Raw genomic sequence first — 24,313 nt, forward strand, 5'->3', positions numbered from 1 at the left:
TAAAAAACAAATCAAGAATTTTTCAATCGATTCTGATATTTTATCTCTTTTTTTCATGCCTCATCTTAATAGATTGAACAGAATTCAAAAGTTAAAGTAACAAAAACAGAACGGAATTAAACAGCTCAAGTTTAAAAAACAGAACGGAATTTGCTAGCTACAGTGGAGAGAACAGAACGCAATTCAAATAACAAAAACATAGCGGAATTTAACAGCTCGAATTACAAAATATAACGGAAGTAAACACCTTTAGTTACATAAACATAACGAACTTAAACAGATCAAGTAACAAAACTACAAAGGAATTCAACAGCTAAAGTAACAAAACAAAAGAAAACTCGTTATGTAAAAAAAAATGCGTTTGTAACGCGTTTTAATTGTATTAATAACAATATGAATTATTCTTTCATTGTTAATGGAGCTATTATTGTGTTCTATAGTGTGTACAGTCTTAAATTGTTATTTTTTAAGGTTGTAAATTGTAAATTTGAATGTTTTCACATACTTTTTACCGTATCCTAAAAAGAGTTTTAGCAATATTTGATGCCTCGTTTCTCTAATATGACCAGGAAAACTTACGAGAACAGTATGAAAATTTAATACTTGAGTTTGTGGTGTTTAACACATTTATGCCTAGTGGACTCTCCCATCCTTCTAAATTGGATCGATTTATTTCCAAGATCAGGGATGTCAAGTATATTTATTTCTATATTTAGAATATTTCTTACAGAAATTTCTTTATGCAAACAGCGAAGACCCTGATGAGACGCCGCATCATGCGGCGTCACATCTGGGTCTACGCTGTTTGCCAATGCCTTTTTTCTAGACGCAAGGCATAAATGGGTTAAAACAGTAAACATTTGTAAGTAGCTTTTACAACATATATACATGTCTACCTAGACTGTTAGAGAAGGGCCTGGCTACGGGTCGACCTTTGTCGTCAAACTGGAACGCGGTCTGCATGATTGCTCTTGGAGGGCGACCGCTCTGAAACAGGCACACACAAGGCATTGCGCAGGCGCGGTTCAAAATGATTATTTTCAAAATTCTGAGCTCTTTAAGCATAAACTACAAGCTTGCATTATCACTTGTATTTCCGCTTTGTTTTGTTCGTGCAAACGTTCCATGTGTTAAACCATTCTGAAATATTTTTAGCGAAAGATAGTTCAATCGTGTTGAATAAATTTCTGAACGGAAGTTAATATACGATGTATATATTTATTTACTGTAAGTAATGATGCATAAATGCTATGTCCGGCTAATAAGTTGGCGTTATATCAGATTATGTGAAATATATATTTGTTTAAAAACAAGAATTAAATATTAGCAAAACTAATGAGTTTGCTAGAAAGAAAACTTTTGTAACCTGTAATGCGAATAAATTACTCTGTTTGATGTATTAGCAATATTAAAAACGTGTATTTTGATCTTGCTTTAGTAGTATGAGTCTCTTTTTAATGAAAAACATTACATTTTCAACAAAAAAAGCTTACAAGAGATTTCTTTTTGTCAGATTTAATATCCTTTCTATCAGACAACCATCCTCCGTCGTCGCCGGCTTTAGATCCCGCAGGTTCGTCGGTCCTTTGTGCATCATCGCGTGACGTCACAGATCCCTTCAAGGTATGGGTACATATGAGCCGCGTTGTGGGAAAAAAATACTAAATGCATGTGCGTAAAGTGTCATCCCAAATTGGCCTGTGCAGACTGCACAGGCTTATCTCGGACGACACTTTCCGCTTTCATGGAATATTTCGTTTAAAGTAAGTCTATCCTCAATAAAAATCCAGTTTGAGCGGTAAGTGAAGTCCTTCATTAGCCTGTGTTGACTGCACAGGCTAATCTGGGACGACACTTTACGCACTATACGATAAGCCGAGTCTATCACACAACTCTTCACATAGTGTGTAAGTCTCAGAGCCTCAACTGGTTCAAAGCTTTAACAAGCCACGTGGCGATGTTCGGTTCATAAGTTCTTATCAACCCATTTATGCCTAGTGGACTCTCCCATCCTTCTTAATTGGAACAATTTATTACCAAAATTAGGAATTTCTAGTATATTCATTTCTATATTAAGAATATTTCGTACAGAAATTCCTCAAAGCAAACAGCGCAGACCCTGATGAGACGCCGCCTCATGCGGCGTCTCATCTGGATCTACGCTGTTTGCCAAGGCCTTTTTACTAGACGCTAGACATAAATGGGTTAAGTATTTATGTGGTTTTAGGGGGTGGGCAGTGCTGTTTTAAGTTTTACTTTAAACCATAAAAAATCGAAATATTTCAAAAATTTTACTCAAAATATTGTAAAGAAACAATCACCAACTAGAGATCCTATCCGATTGGGAAGGATTTTACATGTGACGGCAGTTTTTAGTTACCGTTGAATTGAGTTTGCACGTGTTTTTAACTGAATCATTTTTATATATCATATTTATTTTTGTTATCACCATAACTAACAGCAGCAGCATAGTAATGCTTATTACGGCTGTCATCATTGACATCATCATCACCATCGCCTTCATCATTTGTATCATCACCATCATGATTATTAGCATCATCAAACAGGTGTAGAAATACTTGTTGAAGTTGGTTTCGTGGTATTAATCCATTTATGCCTAGTGGACTCTCCCATCCTTCTAAATTGGATCACTTTATTTCCAAAATTAGCGATGTCTAGTATACTTATTTCTATATTTAGAATATTTCTTACAGAAATTCCTTTAAGCAAACAGCGCAGACCCTGATGAGACGCCGCATTATTCGGCGTCTCATCTGGGTCTACGTTGTTTGCCAATGCTTTTTTTTCTAGACGCTTAGCATAAATGGGTTAATGGATGTAATATCTTCCATAATAGCGGTAGTCATTCGTAGTACAAGATTCTAAAGTTCTATTTAGTAGTAATAGTTTCTATAGTTTTATTTAGTAGTATTAGTATATACATGTATAGTTATATTCAGTCGAAATGGTATTTATAGTTAAATTAACTTGAAAGTACAAACCTTATGCAAACTTATGTTTTCTTCTTGCAAAGACTTCGTAGCTGATCCCCTGCTTTTTATAACCGGAAGTGGCGACTTCTCTCTGCCGACGGGCTCCTTCCGCTCCTCCGACGGAACACGCCCCCTGCTGTCTGCACCGCCACTGCCTTTGCTTGATCGACGTGTTTGTCCTGTAAAAATGGCATACGTTCTAATAAAGTTTAATAATGTTTATGTCACATACAATAGTGTTGTTGTTAACAAATGTATTTAATAAGCGTTATGTACGCGATGATATACACTAATGCACGATTAGTACGAAAGTAATGTAAACTTAAATACGGACCGATTTACTCCTGAAACATAACTAGAAATCGCGAAAAGAAATTGTTTGTTTGTTTTTCGATGGGCCTTTTGTATTAATTTTTTTGTCAGATAACATAGATCAGTAAACTTATTCTCACTTTTTCTGTAAAAGTTTAGACGACAAAAGCACTCAACGAATTGTTGTGCCTGTCATTGAAAGATGTCCTTCTTGATGCAGAGATTGATGTAGAAATTATTTATTTGTATACAAGATATGTGACAGATCTAAGAATCGACCTCCACAGACTAGCGCTCTACCGGCCGATCTATACATATTAGCGTCGCTCTGGGAAAACGGTGCTTAATGCATCTGAGTAAAGTGCCGTCCTAAGTTTGCATGTGCAGTAAGCACTTTTTGCTGTTATATTATAGTTTGTTTAAAGGAAGTCACGTCTTAGCAAAAATCTAGTTTAAGCTGAAAGTGTTGTCTCAGATTAGCCCTTGCGGACTGCATTTGCTAATCTTTAATGACACTTTAAACATATGCAATGAGTCCCGTTTCCCGAAAGCAAGGCTGATATAAATTATTCAATAAATCACTTTTAAATTGATACTTTGAAGTTAACAAAGCATTCTCGCGCTCTTAAATAGTGATTATCATACCTTTGTTTACCTCGAACGGCTGCTCTGTGAACCCCTCTGCCTTTGTGGAGGCCCCGGACCCGATTTGGCGGCTCATCGGAGGCGGTCGGACGTTGGCCTGTACGGTTGCCATGGAAACGTATTCCTAAGACACTAAATGACGCTGAAAAGTGGCATCGGTTGTGTTATCATACATATTTCAGGCACGGTATTCAAACATCAAATCGCGGAGTCCGAGGTGAACCTAAATACTGCGTTTGATTTTTTTTGCAGAACTAAACGAAAATGATATTTATACGTTTGTTGCTTTGCTCATAATTGTTACAAATTCATTTTAATTTCATAATTTGCTGTAATTGTATCCTTAGTTCAGAGCTTACACTTCCAGTTGTTCCAATAACATACAAATCCACTGACGACAAAAATACGGCATGTGGTTATAAGGTTGTATAGTATGATATTTGTTTAAAGCCGAATAGCAAATGTATTAACACAGTCTTGTAGTAAAAGCAATATGACAGCTGAATGTTTCTGTTTGAAAACACACAAACAATACCTTTCGTGGTTTGCCGAAGATTTTAAAAGATATACATTTACACTTATTGAGTATTTGTTCGAGTTTACAAATTGGTTCAATGGATATATTGACCTTACAAAAGACACATTGTTTTACAGCATTTTGAAAATATCATAATAACAAACCCTTCTTATTAGTGTTCCCTTGCTATTTTTTCTTAAAGACATTTATACGACAACATCAACTACTACTGGTACACCTTCTTCTACTAATACTGCTGCAACAACAACAACTACTGCTACTTCTACTACTACTACTACTACTACTACTACTACTACTACTACTACTACTACTACTACTACTACTACTACTACTACTACTACTACTACTACTACTACTACTACTACTACTACTACTACGGCTACGACTACTACTACTACTACTACTACTACTACTACTACTACTACTACTACTACTACTACTACTACTACTACTACTACTACTACTACTACTACTACTACTACTACTACTACTACTACTACTACTACTACTTCTGCTACTACTACTACTACTACTACTACTACTACTACTACTACTACTACTACTACCACTACTACTTCTACTACTACTACTACTTCACTACTACTACTACTACTACTACTACTACTACTACTATTTGTTTTTTTTTCGACTTACTACTACTACTACTACTACTACTACTACTACTACTACTTCTATTTCCTACTACTACTACTACTACTACTAGCTACGACTACGACGACTACTACTACGACGACTACTACTACGACTACGACTACTACTACTACTAGCTACTACTACTACTACGACTACTACTACTACTACTACTACTACTGCTACTAATACTAATATTACTACTACTACTACTAAACTATTACTACTGCTACTACTACTAAAACTGGTTGTAGGTCTGATGTCGCTATTGTTGATGCTGTTGCTGATGTTAATCAACCGATGCTGCATCTACTCTTCTACTTCTTCTTCTATAACTACTCTTACTACTTCTTCTACTGCTTTGTTTACACCATTTTATTTTCTACTCCGGAACGCTCGACTTTCCCTTTAACAGTCACGAAATCAATGTATTGTAAGCAAAAATATCAAATATCTGTTAGCACTGACAGGCACTGAATTGTGACTGGCGAAATTCAAATAAAGGGATTTAACAATAATCAGTTTTATACAATAGACGACTATAGCATTGTTTTTGATACGAATTTCAGATAAAAAGTAATCATTTACAAAGAGATTTTGATTTGGATAATTAGCAGGTATTTAAATTTTAACACTTTATGCTCTGACCACTTTTCCTTTTTGAATATTTTTTGCATGTGGGACATCATGCGATGCGTCTATTTTTTATTTGTATGCAATCTTACGAGATACATTGTCCAATTGTTGTCCCAGTCAACGTGTGCAGCTTTCACACATCAGAAACATTGATACATTAGTCTTGCTGTGGGAAAACTGGGCTTAATGCATGTGCATAAAGTGAGATCCAAGATTAGCCTTGCAGTCCACACGGGCTTATCAGGGACGACTCTTTCCGCCTGGACTTGATTTTGGTTTAGAAGAGACTTACTTTCAACGAAAAATATCCATAAAAGCGGAAATTGTCGTACCTGTGTGGACCACATTTAACGCGCATGTAGTATACCCAGCTTTCCAAGAACACGCCTCATATTCAGTTTTTTGCTGGTTCAGATAACCTTCCGATAAAGCGGTAAAACTGCAAATATTGACATAAATTTTAATCAGAATGTCATCGAAATTGCGATTTTATATTTATTCACGTTAATATAAAGTTGGATTATCACCGTATTTAACAGAATTGCACTCATATTTGATTTAATATATCGCTAGATAGTATAACATATTGTTCAACATAGTATTTGATAGAAAGACATATGGTTCGACATATCCCGCTATACAAACACCTATACCCCGGTAGTTCGATATATCACTATATAGAAACACGTATGATTCACTTTATATAACAAGCACTAATAACACACAGATGGTTCCATGGATATCACGTGTTAGAAACACCTAAGGTTACTATTTCACGAGATAGGAATACATACTGTTCAAGATCAAATAACTTTGGTTTTATAGTTCACCGCATAAAACCTTTTAGAAAGATTATTATCACGAAATAGAGCTATCAATGGTTAAACATTTCACAAAATAGAAACACGCATGCTTCAATATATCAAGAAAAAGAAATTCCTTTAGCCCAATATATCACGGACCTGTGTCTGCCCTGTGTTTTAACACATACAAATTAATATTTCACGTTAAAAAAACACACACAAATGGTTTCGTATATTACAATAAAACTACCATCATAATGTAATACAGCACAAAATAGAAACACATATCGTCCACATATCACGAGACTTAAAAAAATACGGTTCAATATATCACGAGATGGAAACACTTATGGTGCGATCTATAACTAGATAGAAACATATAAAATTATGTTCAAAATATCACGTGATAGAAACAGCTTTGGTTCAATATACATCACGAGATAGAAACACTTATGTTTCAGTATATCACGGTAAAGAAACAATTACGGTTCAATAAACCAGGAGGTAGACACAAATATGGCTCAGTATTTCACGAGACAGAAACACATATGGTTCAATATATCACGTTGTAAAAACACATAAGGTTCAATATACAGCGCGATAAAAACCCTATGGCTGTTTATATCACACAATTGAAACTCCTTGCAATTAATATAATCACAAAATAGAAACATCCTAAAAGAAGACATTCCAAACTATCAGCCGCCCAAAGATGGCCGAAAAGTCGACAATGGCCCAACTGGATCCGGAAGAGTCCTCTCGCGATTTCCAACTCGAGACCACTCTGCACGAGCCTGCCGGGAACAACGAAGCCATGGGCACCGGTCCGACCAACACCGGTCCGACCAATACCGATCCGATGAATACCGGTCCGACCAACACCGGTCCGGCCAATACCGGTCCGACAAACACCGGTCCGGCCAATCAGAGACTGACCCATGCTCAGCCACCTGTTGTGCTTCCGGATATTAGCCAGGCAAGTGTTTGCAGTTCACGGTGAAATGTGTGTTTGTGTGGTTGTGTTTGAGTGATTGCAGTTCACGGTGAAATGTGTGTTTGTGTGGTTGTGTGAAATTAGCCACGTTCTGGAAAAACTGGGGTTAATTCATGTGCGGAAACTTTTTTCATAGATTAGCGCTTGCACTGTGCACAGGCTAGCCTTTTACAACACTTTTCGCTTGTATGGAATTTTCCGTGTAAAGGAGGTCTCTTCCAAACGAAAATCCAGTCTAGACGGAAAATGTCGCTCCTGCGGCTGGCTAATCTGGAACGATACTAAAAGCACATGCATTAAGCCCGGTTTTCGCAGAACGCGGCTCATATTTTCAATGTAAATGGAGACGATAAGTAGCTTATGAACGCTTGCACTTCTTAAGCTTAAAATTATACCGGATATTATTGAGTTATAACATCAAAGAAAAAGAAAGCAGTTCCCATTAACATGTAACATGCTAGTGTTTACCTTTCTAGCCAGTCTATCATGCACTGTTTGTTTGTTTTCTTTTTTATTACTCTAAAAATCTCACATGACGCATAGTGTAATGCAGTCAACATACCATCGTTGACAATCACTTTCATTCAGAGCTGCTCGTAATAAGACGGGAAAACATTTGTTTTATTCGAGTTATATTTATACGCCAGTGCTACTATTTCGGAAAAAAAAATACAGTTTTCGTTTCGACGGATAAATGTCGGTCATAATATAAATCATAGACCACGTTTGTATCTTATTAATTGCATATCCATTTAATATTGCGTTTGAGGGTATAGTAGCAAAGTAAGTTTGTCTACTCAACTTAAAGTGTTAAACACTTAAGTGCGTTCGTATTTTAGTCAACAACAAAGTGCGTCGCTATTGATAAATAATCTGAAATTGGAGAAAGGGAATTCACTTCTGTGTCAGATTTTTTCCGATTCAATTTAATCTTGAGATACGATATCATAATGAGAGCGCCGACGGCGTTGAAAGTCTATCTGCAAGATACAGGGAAGTTTCTGATGAAGTAAATGTTTTAGGAACAGTTGAATGAATGAAAATCTTAATGCTCTTGTTTAAATTCACGCTGTCATTACATCATTACTAATTACGAGGACTGAACAACTTTTTCATCCTGAAGCTATGGTCAAAGTTATTTCTTTTTTCTTGTTTTGTTTGCTACTATTCATTATACTGTTACGATTGCTTCATATATCATTTAAGCAGAAAGGAAACATTTGTTGTTGCTGTTGTTATATTGCCGTTGTTGTTATATTTTCCGACTTCGTTACATACGCAAAATATTACATGCATGTTGTATTTTGGAGGACAAGTTCTCAATACTTATTCAAATAACTTCAAATAATATGCAACATAATTTGCTCCTCTCTCTTGCCGCCCATAAATGCAAGCTAAATGTTTGCCGTCACAAAGTTTAACGATATTACAGCACTGAAAAATCTCAACAGTGTTCTGAAAGAAACAAGACAATAATGTAATGTATGTTTAATGTAATGTTAAAAAGACATAACTAAGAATTCAAAAAGTAAGCAACAAATGTTAGGAACATAAGTATTGTATTTATTTAAATGATGGAATATATTAAACAAGTTGTGGAAATTCGATAATTTAATTAAAATCTCATTCCCATCAACGTTTTTGAAGTACTTGTTTACAGATTTGGGCATTTTTTCAAATGTCATTAGACTTAAATAATTTTTATAGTGAGAAAAACAGTTGAAAAAAAAACTCGAAGTCAACGGTATTTGGAACCCGTGTCGTCTTGATCTGTAAGCGGATGCGCTTCAACTGTGCCAGCAAACTTATATATTTCGAAAACGAAACATTATATATAGCAGAGGGGGTAATCACGTGATAGTCAAGATGGCAACGTCCATGCCGAGACAGTTAGTTTGCGCCGTTGTATACACTTAAATACTTTTGTTTAGTTTTTAAATGATTTTTAAATTTTCAGCCATATCAGTAAAAAGGTGATAAGCGTTTATTTTGTTTTAAAATACGCTTTATATCTCGACTTTACTTCAGGCAAATTTTCTCAGTGAAGTTATTAGGTCATCCGCTAAGAAATTTTGCAGTCGAGAAATAGAGATACGAAATACACGCGTGTTACTTTCTTGCTGATATCGCTGGACATGAGCGCATTTACAAAATTTATAAAAGTAAGGAAGGGAAATAAAACGGCGAAAAATACCTGCCTCGGCATAGACGTCGCCATTTTGACTACCACGTGATTAACCCACTGTATAGAAAACGTTATAAGCTTTTTGCTAATAATATAATTGTTTAACGAACGAACTGTGTATTCTTTTCTTATAAAGCTTTTTTCCTTTAAAAAAGGTCTTAGAAATATTCATTAAAAATGGTGCTAACAATTGCCAGAAGAAAATCTTCGAAAAAAAGTTTCTAATTGAAAAATTGTAAGAATTTGAAAGTTAGATGTTAACTCAATCTCCACGCAGAGTTGTCGTTCCTTGCTCTCACATACAACTCTGCGAAAGGCTCAGCACGCCATTTTGTCTATAAAATAGCTAAAACCGAACAAACGCATTCAATGTATATTTGATTGGATATTTAAGATCGCATGCATAAAATTAAGAAATATGACTTTTAAATGTACGATAAATCGTGCAAAAACTTGCGAGTTTTAATGCAACTCTTTGGAACTATTTTATTGCCCATTTACGCAGATGGAATCATTTCACACACTTTACAAATGTCAACAATTGAACATAATGTTAATTGAGTGACGTTAGGAATTGCTTCGACGTGTGTATGTATGTTGGTTTCTTAACATCAAGAAACCATATCAATTTTATAATAATGAATTAAGACTGATATAAGATAATATGATTATAGGTGCTACCTAATTTACGGGCAAAAGCTTTTTAAGTTTTTTTGATAACCATGTATTTTTAATAAATATATGGACATGATTGTGTTCAAAATATTATAATTGTTGCAATAATTAAGTTATGCATCCAAAATAATCAATCTTAAAACGAATTACATGTTCAAGCTAAAAGATCTAGCATCTTACATTTTTTTTGTTTTCTAGCCACAGGAATTTATAGCTGGTTCGGTGTCTGTGGTATAGTGGATGGGATGTCTGCTAACTGGCTTAGTCACTTGGAGGTCTCTGTATTGATCCCTTAAGTGGGTAATTTATACCGTTTTATGCGACTTTTGACCGCTAACTCATATTGTGCGTATTTGGTATAAATTATAATAATACATGTAATAATGTTTAATAAATACGCACAATATCTATGAGTAAGAGGTTGATAGTCGCATAATTCGGTATAAATAATAATAATAATAATGTTCAATGTCAAATATCTCTAAAAACAACAGACGTAAGGTGTCTTCTGATTGGCTAACACTCAAGGGTTGGTGAAAATGGTACGTCGAAGTGACATAATCAAAATCATGTGATGTGTCAAATCAATTTTGATTGACAAACTTGACAGGATTTTTTTTAATCCAATAAGTTTTAGACTGTCAAATAACACACACTACGTATTGAAAGCCATGCCTGGAGCTTTCATCTGTATATCACTGACTTCATCAGAAGAATGATTTCTACTGTTGGGAAACGTTAACACCACTAATTGTCTTCTTATTTATTATCAATATATAATTATGTGTAACAGCATAACAACATGCTTGTTTCGCAATTAAAATATTTATTAAATACAGGTATCTTGCAGGTTTCTATTTTTCTTTTGCAAACTATTGTTGAAAAGTTTAAATTTGTCGCCACTAAAAAACTAGCCATTTTGTAGCAATTCTAAAATCACAGTCTTAACTGCATACACTTAGCTCTATAGTTACAATTTGAATGCAAATATTAGAATGTATCATGTTATATCATCCATATTTTTTATTTAAACATTCAAATAACACATAACAAAGTACATATATAAAAAGGTATGTGGTATTATGTGGAGATACAAAACACTTCACATCATTTATTTGCACATACAATAATAGTTACAAAATAAGTAAACTAAAACACTGTCATCAACCTACATTTCAAGAATATTTACGTATATGAAATTACAAAGTGGTGTTATTGTATTACCTTTTACAAAATTAACATTGCTGGTTTTATCCATTTATCATGGATTAACAAGTAACAACAAATTTATTAATTACACAATAGAACGGAATTCATATTAATTGCATTATGCATTTACTAAACAAGCTATTTGCTACTGTTTAGAATTGCACTATCTTACTAAAAATGATCACAGGTACTTAGTGCTTTTACATACTTGTGGTAAGTTTTGTATTTCTAGTTTGACAATTATCGCCAGACACTTGTCGATATACAGACACAAAATTTGCATGGGAACTTTCATATTTTTTCAGCATAATTGCCTTCAAATTGTTAATTTAACAACCCTTTGACACTGTTTGCACAGCTGATCTTATTATACTATAGCTGATTTTTGTTTATAGATAAACATATATAGACTTTTCAAAGTTCTATAAAAGTTCACACATGTTCCATCCAAGTAAACAAACAGAACCAATAAAGATCACCACAGATAATAACTGTGTGTATAGCTTGGAAATATTGATAGTTCAGGAATCCCTCCTTTGTTGAATTCTATTAACCAAAACTGTCAGTTTTGCTGGATAGAATGGCTTGTATGATGCCCAGCTCTTGCCTTGGCAGAACAGCTTCTAAAAACGGAAAACCAACAAATATCTTAAAATTTGATCAATAATGCAGACAATTTATAAATGTTGTTGTTTTTTTTTATTTCGAATCTGGAAGATTTTTTTTACGTAAGATTGTGGTACAAAAATCCAACGGTATCGGATTTTGTGGTTTTAGGCCTAAACTAATTATAGTGATATGTAACCTTTCGGGATATTGCTAAAGTGCGAGCAGACGAGGTGTAAATACGTTAAAAATTAAAGCTAAAAGACTAAAAAGTTAGATCGGAATATCTTTAAATTTTGTGAATAAATGTGTTTCTGGTGGATAACAACGCAACTTACCAGAATATTGCTCATGATCACACGTAAAACTTCTTTCTGGGAGCGAACGGAAAATGCGTCACAAATTCTGACAAATAAACAGTAGGGTGTCGTTATTGAAATACCGCGAGAATACTGGAAGAATAGAGATGCCAACTATAATGTTTAAAACAAATAATTTTTTAACAAGCGTTTGTGATTTGTCAGGATAATAATAACAATAAGATATCGAAAAGATCAAAGCAAATAAATTCGACAGAAATCTGAGATTCGGCAATATATTAAAGACGGGTTATGTTCTCCTAAATAGTGATTGGTAAAGACTGTCACTATATGTAGATAATTGAGTAATGACTTAATTCTGGAACGGTTGCGAAGAAAAACAAATAATGCGAGAATATTTAGTGCAATTCGTTACACTATTATGATGTCATTGATATAATTTTTCCTGAGGTATGTATTTACATGTGATTTAGCATATGCCAAAGTGTTTTTGATTTGTTCGAGGTCATAAATAGCATCGCGAAAATATATGTCGCGTGGCAAATTTTTTTGAGACGCATCCCTATATGATATTCTTATTTAATTTTATGGTCTAAATTTCCATATGTATGAACGGTCAACGCCCGCTTCGCGGGCTTTTGCCCGTATCATGGTATGAGATGGTTTTCTTTAAAGCAGTGAATGCAATGTAACCGTCGTGCAAGAGATTGTTTAGTATACTGTAACCTCAATGATGAACGCTTGGTATGATCATGACATGAATGAGACGCTTTCATAACAATAGTCCGTTCTGAGCCCAACACAGAGGTGAATGTAATCTGACCGTCGTGCAAGAGATTGATGTTAACTACCTTTTCTATTTCGTCTGCCCAAATTCTACTACGTCCGGGCAGTTTTACCGCATTTTACACTCAACCGCCGAGACGTCTTTTCGATTTGCCCGTATAATGTTTATTAGCTTTGAAGCCAATAGACTTATAATATTAAGTGTTAGATACCACATCAACGCCTATTTTAAACAGGACGTATTCAGTGAATTATAAGTATAGGAGATCTCCGGGGGGGGGGGGGGGGTGCCAGCAGAAACTGGTCTTCTCGTCGAAATAGAGCATTAAGGCCGTAAAATATTGGACCCTTTTGATAATAGCCCCGACAATTAAGGGCTGTGCAAAGGGGAATATCAATCTCGCATATTCATAACAACTGTTAAATATAAAATGTTTACTGTCTCCGATTGTATAATAACGGTTGAATATTGCATGTTCACAGTCTCGATGGTATAATAACGGTTGAATAGTTATTGTTCACTGCCTTGGGGGTATAATAACGGTTGAATATTAAATGTACAGAGTCTCGCGGGCATAATAACTGTTGAATATTTTAATGTTCACAGTCTAGAGGGTATAACAACGGTTGAATATTTAACTATCACAGTCTAGATGGTGTAACAACGGTTGTATATTTTATGTTTACATTCTAAAGGGTGTACTAGCGGTTGAATATTTATATGTTCACAGTCTAGAGGGTGTTTTAACGGTAAATAATTTAGTGTTCACAGTCTTACGGCAAATAATAACGGTTGAATATTCAATGTTTACAGTCTCGAGGGTCGCAATCGATGGTGGTTTCTCCGACAAGCATGAATGGCACACAGAGAACCGGATCTATCCTCAAATCATATGACCAACAAAGTGACGACGTCTTTGTAAAGAAGAAACTCGAGAAATACGCTGTACAGGTACTATGGTTTTATTTATTCTAATATTTCATCGTTAAACTGTGTCTTACTACTATTGCTAAAGCTATCAATAGAAAAATCTAGAGCTATTACGGACTTGATCAATACACACACACACACACACACACACACACACACACACACACACACACACACACACACACACACACACACACACACACACACACACACCGCTTTTACACAAACGTACTTTTGTTAGAAACAATGCTATATTTTTCGGCATTGATGTCTTACCTAAGTTTCGACCTTTCTTGACTTTTAAGAACTGCAAATAAAGTGTTAGAGAAATTTCCCGCCAGTACACCTACATGATTACAATTATTTGCGCCTTGCAACGATGCTACCCGAATGTTAAGCGTTTTCTGATAAAAAAGTAAAATGAACGATTACAGCAGCATCGCTTCAACATCGCCAGAAATGACAATATCAACAGTTCTGAAAATGATGTTTAACTATCAGACAATCTATAATTTATTACTTATGAATCGTGATATGTTCTAGTATTTTTTTAAACAAAAGAAAACGATGTGCGTTTTTTCTCGTCCTTGATGGATATTTGCGTAACTGTTAGATGACGAGTGCGAAGCATTTTTTTTTAGAACACGCATCTACATGTATATTAATTCCGATTCAAACAAGACTTAAATAATCTGAAACTGTATTTTCACAGATAATACATAAGACCTATGTTGACATATACTCCGTCCAATTTTTTCGAAAACCACGCATATCGATGACATCGTTTAAAGGGACCATTTCACGTTTTAGTAAATTTACAAAATACAAAAAAAAATGTTTTTAGATTCGCAAATTTTCGTTGTAGTTATGATATTTGTGAGGAAACAGTAATACTGAACATTAATCATGTTCTAAAAAAATATATATTATATGCATCTTTTGACGATTTAAAAACCTGAAAAAAGCGTTGCAACGCGGAACGATTGTTTATGGTGTACTTAATAAACTACACGTATGGTTTATAAGTTTATTATACATCCATAATAAATATATTACCAGGCAACTTGATAGTGCGCGTGCATGTGGTAAGCGCTAGCAATAGACTGAGTAAACTGCGGATGCTTGTATGTATGTACTAACAGAGTGGCACTGGGTATGACTCATGCATTCAATTTAAGGCCTATGCTGTTACAACGATCGAATAATTTGGAGAGTTTTGTTGCTGCGTTATATTTTGTGATACTACGAGGATTGCTTTTATTAAGTATACAATACATCACTGAGTGTATGAGCACGGATGGCCGAGTGGTCTAAGCGATAGACTTTTATTCCAGGGGTCAGTGGTTCGAGCGAAGTTGAGGTTTACTTTTTCTGTCTTTAATTTTATTCTCGATGTTTTACTGGAGCTTTCTAGATCCAATGTTTACATTTATCAATACAAAGCATTTAATTACAAACTTCAATACTAGTACATGCCAAAATCTTTGAAAAGGCCCCTTTAAAAGGAATACGTCTGTCTTATATGGTAAAGGCTGTGCCCCTATAATTATTATTACTATTATAACATACATCTCATCTACATGTATAAACATAACATGATTGGGCTGTAAGTACAGTCAGCTAGATGTAATAGAAGTACGGTAGTTTTCCTAAATTTGACCCGTACTAATACTTATAAAATTGCTTTCAATAGGTTAATGTGACGAATATGTTACGTATCACGTCACATGAAATACGGCCGTACGTCTGAAGATAAACAAAGGCCAGGTTAGCTATTTTCAATTACAGAAAGAACATTGTGTATATTCAAGTCGTTTCATCACGGAGTGTAAAATACAAACAAACACTGTTACAAACACGGAATGTTCAAATATAAAAATTCAAAACACGCTGCATGTCGGCCTTTTTAACCCACGTGTAGAAGTGCGCGGCTGAAGGTTGTTCTATAAGGCCAAATGTAATACCGCTCGTTCAGATTTGCGGTTGTTATTGATACTTTGTCGCCTGTCCAGACTCTCAGGACGGCTGCATTCCCTCCAGTCAAACCGGGTCCGAAGCCCCGTACATTAACTTCTGTTTTGCTGGGTTTACGGAGGTTTCGTCACACTGCAGTTTTGTCACACTGAATTTACAGTAGAAAACGGGTAGAGGGTTCGTCACAATGGTAATATATAGGTGTGAATAATACCGGGAATCTTTAGCACCTTTGATTGACACCTTTCTTTTCAGTGAAAACAACATGTTTTTTGTTGTTAAATTAAATACATTTAGATAAATTGAAGTATTTAAAATGTTGCAATTAAATTACATAACACAACGTTGTTAATGCTTCACAAAAATCCATTTATTCACATACAACACAATATTACACAATACATTACACACAACTCTACTCAATAAACGGTATAATAATATCCTTACCTTTACACAACACAAATTTTTTTGCAAACAATATTACACCAAACATAAATTTTTACATATAAAACATAAAGATATAATCAAATACAACTCTACTCAATAAACGGTATAATAATATACTTACCTTTACGCAACACAAATTTATTTGCAAACAATATTACACCAAACATAAATATTTACATATAAACGGGAAAGGGGGACAAGCATGTAAAATCCAAGGTAAGCACGCCCGGCTCGCGTATTGATTCGTCGATGCCACCCTGAAATAATGTTTATTTATTGAGCAAAGATTGTGAACACTGTTGTTTATTATGTTAGGCGAAATAAAAATGCTGTAAACGATGTTGTTTATTACGTTACGTAAAATGAAAAAAAAGAATAACATAAATTGTTCTTTGAATAAAAGCATACCTTCAACATCGTTGTTAGTCCTAACTGTTTGTCTATAGACGTTCCAGTTCTCCGGCTTCCACATTGATCCCCGGATCCACGTGCGCTTAACGTAATTGACGACATTCAGAAGAGGACTGCCAACCTGGAATAAGCAAAATTTATGACATATGCGTACATTACAGTTTAATTATTGCATTTTTATAATATATTAAGTTATTAACAATAGAAGACCATTGAAGTAATTAAGCGAATAATACATGTAAATACCACATGTGTTAAGTAAATAATAATGAGGTAAGTTATAAAAATATTAGTACCTCTTCAACCTGTAGCATCATCTGTTCGAAGGCAGGAGTGATGTGTTCGCTCGGCAGATACGGCAAGGACATGAGTTTCCTCAAGAAAAGGAACTTGTCGCCCTTTGCCGCATAAGCTGTTGCGAGACCCTCATTCACCACCTTCCTGTACACACGTTAATTCCAGTGGAACACTAAGCCTTTCACGGTCGCTCTTGGATCCATTCATTATAAAACATCAACCTAACTAAATAGTTTCTAACAAGTAACAATTAAACTAGTGTCATATTTACTGAAACTACATAATTCAAATATGTAAATTGGGCAATTTAGGAAAACAAAATAATGCAATTTTACACTATGATTGATTTTCATATCACTGTATTTTTGTAAATCTAAATAATACAACATCGTACATTCCCATCAGAGCCTTCCATAGATGAATGGTACATCATGACTCTAGCAGTTTTCTCTGATGGTTTTCCTGAGTCAACTTCTTTAATTGCCAATTAAAGGCGTGTGTCGCTAATTGATTGTTTGAAATGCGCTAATTAATATGTTTGCACTATCAAGTAATCAATAATTGAAATATCTCATAATCGTAGATTGGTAGTCGATAGGGTGTGGACGTGTTTTCATGTGCTCCACAAATATGTGTTTTATTCATATATAACGCGCACACAAAAAAGTTGATATTATGGTAGAAAAAAGGATAATATGCACGCAATAACGCTAAAAAATAAAATAAAGAAGCATATATCCCAATTTATTTATTAACAACATCATATTCAATTGCAATATCATTTTATTCTATACAATATATCAGTGTGACGAAACCTCCACTGCCCTCCTACATAATATCAGTGTGACGAAACTGCATTGTGACGAAACCTCCATCACCCTTTTGCTGTTACCATTTACAAACAATGCAGCATGTGCGTCTCGACTCTTGTCGTTTGCATCTGAGTGTACTTCAATATTGAACATAAAGGCATAGACGCCACTCACAGGCACAGTGAAGATACCGGTAACGGGGTCGTAGTGGTTTCCTTCGTTGAAGTAAACATAGTTGAATTTAATGACAGTCCCTTTATTATAATACGTGTTTATTGTAGACAGGCGGACCGAAAACCCGGCAAAGGTTCCTTAATTTAGAACATTTATTAGATAAGTGTGTGTTCACACGTTACAGTGATTTTGTTATGAATATGGCATTTAGGCCTTATATAAATATATAAAATAAAATTCTGTCAATTTTGCCAAATGACCTTTAAAATGATGTGATTTCTATTAAATACTACCAACCTTTGATGTCTTGAAGTCGTGGTACCTGTCCTTGTATCGTAGCTACCTTTGTTTCGACTACTCCTGTCTTAGACTTTAAATCTCCTTGTGCCCTCTCGATAACATCAACCCGTGACATGAGGCTGTGAGTACTGCGCTGTGTGTTCGCAGTTTCCTTTTCAACCGTCATAACATTCATACGTGTTTTGTCCGAATCAATTTTTATAACATCCACATTGGAATTTAGATCAGCCAGGGTATTTTCCAAAGTATCGATACGGGCTAGGAAATCACTTTTGTTGTACAATATGACCGAAATATCCTTTTCAACGTTGGTTATCTGGAATTGTGTAGCGTTTAACTGTGTTCTAATATCCAGTTTCATAACGTCCATCTCAGAATTCAGATTCTTTCGAATTGAATCAAATCTTGATTGCGTCGCAGCCTTCTTCTGCTCAAGTCCGCGTCTCAACAGGTGTATGCGTCGCCCTACTTCCGCTGCTGCGACGTCTTTTACATGACTGTCCACATTATCGAGTCTCTCCTGGACAGAGGCCAGCTCTTTACTTATAGTAGCCACCTCACTGAGCCTCTTTTCCAAGGAGATCACCTGCTGATCTCGTCGATGTCATGAGATCCTTCACCTCTTTTTTCACGATCACCTGCTCAAAGATAAGGTTGTCTAATTTGGCAGGCAGCATACCATATACATTGTCCCATGTTAAATCACCCTGTCCGCCATTGGTCAGCAGAATTACCGACCCCAAATAAATCAGGAGACTCATGCTCAAGTTGTTATCTTTTCGTTGTAATGTTGTTCAATTTTATTCTTTTCGGTCCGCGTAGGCTGTTTCTCTAAAGCGATGTGCCTTGCAAGGCAGATTACTATGTTGGCTTATTATTTAAGGATTGGGCGTAATACAACAGAAAACACTTGTTAAAATGTCACAGTCGTAATACAACAGAAAACACTTGTTAAAATGTCACAGTCGTAATACAACAGAAAACACTTGTTAAAATGTCACAGTCGTTTTCACAAGTACCTATCATTCGTAATTGAGGTAGTCCTTAACGTTTCAGAATTTAAAGAGCATATTGACGATAAATACGGTACAGTATTTTGGAAACTAATATACCAGTTATTTTTTTTAAGAGAATGCATGGAATGGTCGATTGACACATATTTCTCGTTTAATAAAATTTTATAAAATATGTATTTTTGTAATCATACAAAGTTATAACGGGGATACTTTTAGCGGGCCGAGAAAGACAGTGGTAGTAGATTAATCGCCATTAATGAAATGCAAATCAAGTACCACTTTACTCTTGGGCACTATCAATGACAGGGTTAAAGTGTAAAAGTTTATGGAACGCCAATGCTGCCTTCTGATGGCACTGGTCTTTATGTTCTGTGCATTTACTAAGTTGTTTTGTGTAAACTACATTTTGTCCTGTAGAAACATCATTTTGTTCTGTACATTTTTCGTTATGCTATGTGCATTTGCAATATCGTGTTGTACTAACGACATTTTGTTAGGTGCATACATCATTTCGTTCTGTGCATTCGTCATTATGTTGTGTGCATTTACCAACCCGTTTTGTACTAACGACATTTTGTTGGGTGCATACATCATTTCATTCTGCGCATTTGTCATTATGTTGTGTGCATTTACTAACTCGTTCTGTATTATCGACATTTCATTTAGTGCATACATCATTTCGTTGTGTGCATGTGTCATTATGTTGTGTGCATTTGTCATTATGTTGTGTGCATCTGTCATTATGTTGTGTGCATTTGTCATTATGTTGTGTGCATTTGTCATTATGTTGTGTGCATTTGTCATTATGTTGTGTGCATTTGCCATCATGTTGTGTGCATTTGTCATTGTGTTGTGTGCATTTGTCATTATGTTGTGCATTTGTCGTTATGTTGTGTGCATTTGCCAATATGTTGTGTGCATTTGTCATTATGTTGTGTGCATTTGTCATTATGTTCTGTGCATTTGTCGTTATGTTATGTGCATTTAGTAACTTGTTCTGTACTAACGACAGTTCGTTCTGTGAATTTGTCATTCTGTTATGTGCATTTACTAATTCGTTCTGTACAAACGACATTATATTTTTTGCAAACATGTAATTATTTTCTTTTGTGCATTTTCATTATGTTATGTGCATTTACTAATTCGTTCTGTACTAACGACATTATGTTTTGTGCATACATCATTTCGTTATGTGCCAACGTCGTTATTATGTTCGGATACATTACACTGGGCAATAAAATAGATAACACCGGTGCGAAAAAAAATGCGGAAAATGTAACCACGTTGAGTATACTAAAAAATCGTTTAATGTAGGGCTGTACTCTCTAAATAAATATCATAGTTTACTGGAAGGCATTTTTTACACTTCAAACTATTGTTCGGGTTTTATCTTTCGGAGATACTGATTCCCTGAAATATGATAAACTTGAAGACTATAGTAAAGCATTGCACTGACAAAGGTTATATTTCACTAAGAAACGGCCGAAAAAAAGTTGCAAAAACAGTCGATTTTGATTCGTGTCAAGTTCTTTCTTGGTTTGAACATGACATATCTTTTTTATTGCAAAAATCGATTCCGCTTAGAATGGCCTTTAAGAAAATGTATCGTTATGGGGGTCTCTATGTGCAAAATGTTTTAGTATTTAGTATATTATGACCTGGAAGGCGCTCTCGGAGCTGTTGGCCTTAGCGCCATTTTACCGAGATTGATAGGCGAAGAGATTGATTTCAAGATAATGAAAAAATGTCTGATCGTGAATTTAGTAGAATCGGAGTGGAGACGATTGGGGATCGCTTAAAGGGGCCGTCCAACAGATTGGTAAATTGACAAAATTAAAAAAGGTTGTTTCAGATTCGCAAATTTTCGTTTTTTATTTTATTATAAGCAAACGCGTCCATGGCAATATTGCAATATGGATTTAATTCCTTGTCAAGAGCGAGAGGCCATGTTTTCAAAAGAATGTGCTGTATGTGACCTTCACCTAAGAGTTTTAATTTGACATTGAATGAAGCAATGCGATTGTTATCACCGCCTCATAAAGGTTTGTAATTCAGCCAACTTATTTCAAAATAATTCAATGCATTGTTAGGTGATCGAGCAGATAAGCTCAAAGTTGACAATAATGTGTTGATTTTTACTTTCGACCTCAAATGATACGCCGTCTCTTGTAGGCAAACATTTGTGCCAAATATGAAGTGTGAAATGAATACGAAGTTTCACATGGGACCAATGTCCGAAAAACAATTTTACAGACACAGACCGACCGACATATTTACAAGACAAACGGATTCCTAAATGATCCGTTTGCCTACTGGTAGTCGAGATTATACACATTTTTTCTTGGCGGTATGCCCTTTCTTAAATAAAGCAGCACGTTCGTATTATTGACCGCCTTGACTTTTACTACTCGTCATAATTTACATAAATGATCAGAACACAAGAAAACACGCGTCATAAATGGCCCGGACAAAAACACGCAGAATTCCACTCGCAGTTATCGTCCTGTACAGACACCAACTCGTTAGAAAAATAGTCCTGATAAACAAGCCAATCGTCATAAATAGTCTGGGGAAAAAAAAAACACTGGTCATACATGGACCGTACAAAAACTCTTGTCAATGATTGCATGAAAAAAATAATTCGTCTTAAATTGTTAATGTATGAAGCACATGACTTAACTGTTAGGATTTTTGCGAGTTTCGAAACTCTTCATCTTGCTCTTGCCAGGAGAATGATGGGACGCAGCCAGATATTGGATCACTAGCAGAAGAGATGACACTTCCGGTCAGCGTGACCAGCAGCGCAAAGGGTGGCCGCCAGCAACCAGACCCTGGTCGGACCTTGCATGTACCCGAAACGCGGGATAAGAGGCGCATGGACATACCAACTGTGCCTAAAGTCCCGAAGCTTAAGGTTAGACAGGTATTATTTGTATAACCACAATCACAATACACTATACAATAATATAGACGGTTCAACAAAATGCCAATCATATTTAGACCAAAAAGCCATGGATGTTTCGCGTAACCGGTTAACGTTTTCATCAGATAAGCATTTGAATAATATTTGTAATAATAAAAGTACAACGACACTTTACGTCTAAACTGGATTTTTGCTAAGAAGAGACTTTCTTTAATAGAAGAATATCATAAACATGAAAAGTTTCGTCCCTGATAAGCCCATGCGGACTCCACAGGCAAATCTGGGACGGCACTCTAAGCAGAGACCAGGCACCAAACGTATGTCACTTGGTAATATCGAGTCCTCTTGTGTCCTCGAGTGCGCGGAAACATTTGTGTGCGTTCCATCCAGAAAGAACATTGGTGAATTCAGCACGGGTGACATCTTGATAACGTGTCGGCTTGTTTCATTCGCGCATGCTCTTCGAGTCCCATTTAGTATTTTTTTGGAGTAAAGCGGATATTTGAAAAAAAATAATGCATTCATTTTTTAGATGGTCGCTTAGCTACCGACTAAGGTGGTTAGTCAAAAATTCAGGTCGGTACGGCTTAGCTACTAGGAGCCCAATACCCGCTTACTACGCGTATCCGCGCGAGAAAGAGTTGTATAACTTATGCAAGAGGTTTGAGTTCTCCAATTATATTCATTCACAAATGGAAACATGATATTAATATCGTGTTAAATGCAATAGTTTCGAACGGTGCTTTTATAGAAAAGAATCAATAAACAATGATCGTATTGCACGTGTCGCGGAGGAGATTGTTTATGCATGAATAAAATAGTCCACTTTCTGCAGCGTCTTCATGACGTAGTATTTTTGCTCAGTCCATTCATAATATGAGGCTATTGATAGATGCGCCTGTCGATAAACGAAGGAAAGTCCACGGGCGATAACAACGCAATAGGTTACGCTCTCACATACACCTCAATGACGTAGTACAGGTCGTAAATTGAGGCTATTAATAGATTCGGGAAAAAAGTTAACGCTTACTTATATTCTCAATTTATAAAACGTTGAACATAAGTTCAACAATAACTTCAGCGATACGATAGACAAAAACAAAAAAAATGTTTCATAATCACTAAACCCGAATATAACAAACAATTTATAATAATAATACGAATGACATGTTTCGTAACCTCGTTTATGCTTCTACAGCGGGTATTTCTGGAAAACGTTGTTTGGTTCTCAACAGATAGCGGCGATCTTTTGTATTTACGGGTGCTAGCAACGCAATAGTAGAAGGTTAGTAGAAGGTTTAGCTTGTTTATATTCACAGTTCTCAATACATAGACAGTTGGATATGAGTTCATCAATTACTACAGGCATACTATAGGCAACCTCGAAAATGCTTTATAATCGCTAAAACCGAAAACAACTAAATATATTATATTAAATATATTTATAACAATAAATATCTTTTAAAAATGTAGTCGGCGTATACGCTGACTTTGAAATAAAGTTTGCAATTTACTTTTCTAAATAAATAAACACAATTAAACAAAAATTAAACTATTGTGTTGTGTTTTTCACTTGTAAGTTGCATATTCACCGCATGAAATGTGTGTTAGCATTGTCAAACCACACATTAGTGTGAGTAGATAAAAAATATACTACGGGAGAGCACTTCATATG

Source organism: Dreissena polymorpha, chromosome 10, assembly GCF_020536995.1.
Source record: "Dreissena polymorpha isolate Duluth1 chromosome 10, UMN_Dpol_1.0, whole genome shotgun sequence".
NCBI lineage: Eukaryota > Metazoa > Mollusca > Bivalvia > Myida > Dreissenidae > Dreissena > Dreissena polymorpha.